The following is a 3,034-nucleotide window of genomic DNA, read 5'->3' as shown; positions in this document are numbered from 1 at the left end:
CCTAGAAGGGTGAGTGACTGATGAGGGCCCATACAAGAAGCCTTTGGTCAAGTAGACTACCTAGAATGGGGGGTTCTTGGGCCTGTAAAGGTGAGTAGCTAATGGGATCTTATCGATAGATGACTACCTTGGTGGTACATGATATGCCCATACTCATTAGGAGGTGAGTGAGAGGAGGGTGTTTTTCCTTGGTGGAGATGATATGGGAGGTGTGATGATATTCCTATATGACAAATGACTATTCCCATGCTCAATGGGAGGTGAATGAGAGGGGGGGGCTTATTTGGAGTTGTGCAAAAAACTACATGGAGCAGTGTGACCATCACTGAGTGCTTTACTTAGGGGTTGATAAGCCACTAAGTGAGCTAGATTTAAAGATTAAGCTAGTTGAAGACTATGCAGAGCTTATTTGGTCAAGATAGAGCTTAATATCAATGGATCTATGAAGCATATACACCACTAAGTTCTTGCCTTAGGTTGATAAACCAGTCAGTGCTTGTAAATCCAAGAACACAATGAGTAACTATAGAGATCATGGAAAATTTTAGGGACTAATATTCACCTAGTGGGCTATTTTCCATTATTTTCCACAAAAAAGATTTGCCAATTTCCAATTTTTATAAAAGATGATTCGCCCAAATTTTAGAATATACAATTATTTTACCTTAAAATTCACCAATATTATATAGAGGCTATATGTAAAATCATTATATATTTGATTAATTTTACAAATATATCAATAAACATTTTATAGTTTGTATATTAGGGATTAGTGAGATTAGCGAATGTTTTTAAACTTTAAGAAAAATTTCAGTACTTAAAATTTTCCTTAATAGAGATAAGTATCAATTATCAGTTTAAAGATTTTTTGTTAAGTTATTATCTGATATGGCTTATTTATGATTTAATATGTTATATTGTAAAATTTTATGATTATCTCATACGACTTACATACCTATGATGTAGGTTAATTATTGAACTATCTAGGATAAATATATGAGGTTGATTGCAAATGAAGAAAATCATAAAAACTTAAATCAAAGGGCATTACAATAGCATAATAGATCTAAAGTCTTTGGGACAAGGCCATTGTGGTATCGCTAGAACCCCGTGATATGCATTGATCACCATGAAGTATGTCATGACACATGTGTTGTTTTTTAAAGCAAGGCAGGTGGATGAATTGATTGTGAAGATCCTTCCTGTGCAAGGAAGCCTTGTCAATGGATGGATTGCCCGAGGGATTGAAAAAAAAATAAGGGGATGCCTGAACTTGGAAGGTGAGTGACTATACAGAAGAGGAAACAAAACACCTGAGGGACTAATGAAGTAGAGAAGGGGATCCCTGAATTTGGAAGGTTGTGTGATTTTCAAAGATTCATGTGCATACTCATTAGGATCAAAGATGAAGTGGGTATGTCCCAAGATGTAATGAACTGGATTTTTTCCTTGAAGGAGCATTGATCACAGTGGATAGCATGGCTAGAAATGAGAAGTAGATCATGCTCCAAAATCAAGCAATCAATCAGGTCAAGGTGCAATGGAGCCAATTTGGAATAGATGAAGCCACTTGGGAAATGGTTAATCATAAGAGGGTTTCATACACATTTCTATTTGTTGTTTAAGAAAATGTAAATGTATATATAAAAAAGTTGTGTATATAAATCTCATTGTTGATTTTTTTGTTTTGTAGATATAACACCGAGAGCAATGTTCAATATCTAAGGAGATGAGGTCTATAACAACCTTTTTTCTACCCCATGTAAAATTTGCCATATGTATTTATTTATGTAAATAATTGTAAAAATGTAAATTATGGTGGATTTGGAGGAGGGGACATGGATTCAAAGGTTTGAGGAGTGTTAAACACACATAGGCAGCAATAGAATATGAAAGATAAAACATGAGAGTACAATTTTTATTAACAAGAGATATACATTTATAGTACATTATGTGACCGTTGGGTTCCACATCCCAAGGTCTCTTGGACTACTTTTTCTATTCGGCTTCCACACTAACCCATTGAGGATTAGGTGTCCAACATTCCCCCCTTAATCTGAAGGGTTATGTATGAGTCCAAGAAGAGAGTTGTAATACAAAATGTGCAAAAATGCATGGTAGCACTAGGCTGAATGTGCTCTCTGAAATGTTGGTATAAAGGGCGATGGTTTAAGGATGACCGCCAACACTGGAATGCTTAGTGAAGTCCTGAAACTCTTCCAAAACTGGCAAGAAGCTGAAGTCTTCTGCTAGAGGAAGTGCTCCTATTGTTTTGAAGAGGGAAACCTTCAACCATGAAAGGGAGGTCTCACCTTGCATAAAAGGGAGAACTTCAACCTGAAAAGGGAAGTCTCAACCTGTGATGGTTTAAGGATGACCAACAACTCTGGAATGCTTAATGCAATTCCTAGAACTCTTCCAAAACTGGCAAGAAGCTGGAGTCTTCTGCTAGAGGAAGTGTTCTCAATTTTGTTCCTGGAATTCTTCCGAAACTGGCAAGAAGCTGAAGTCTTCTGCTAGAGGAAGTGTCTCAAATTACCAACTGGAGGCATGCTCAGGGGCATCTTTGTTTCTGGCTACAACTCTGAAACTGGTGTGGTAGGTTGTGGCTCAGGCTCGCTTGATGTGGCTTTGAAGCTTGTAGATGGCCATAATTTCCCCCCTGTCAGATAAAAGGTGAGATGATGGGGAAAACTTAACTGCAAGATTGTTCAATACTCTGGAACAGGTTCTGACATGTGATTGGAATATCTTCTTGGCTGTTGATACCCATTTCCAAGAAGCGAACCATCCAAGATGAATCTTTGTTCTTGCAGGACGTTTATTTCTGAAGCATCTGTGTGAAGAATGGGTGGTTTTATGACAGTGCTTACATGGATGAAGATCAAAACAGTGATCTTCCAAATGGCCAACTCGGTCACAGTGTTGGCATTTCACAATCTGTTGTTGTTGTTGTTGTTGCTTATGGAAGAGGGGCAGAGTCTGGAATAATTGAGGTGAATTGTCATGAGGAGCAGGTGAACTGTCATGAATG

This window comes from Pinus tabuliformis, chromosome 7 (assembly GCF_031772625.1).
Source record: "Pinus tabuliformis cultivar Carrire ecotype Pingquan chromosome 7, CPIR1, whole genome shotgun sequence".
Taxonomy (NCBI): domain Eukaryota; kingdom Viridiplantae; phylum Streptophyta; class Pinopsida; order Pinales; family Pinaceae; genus Pinus; species Pinus tabuliformis.
This window is presented reverse-complemented; position numbering follows the sequence as displayed.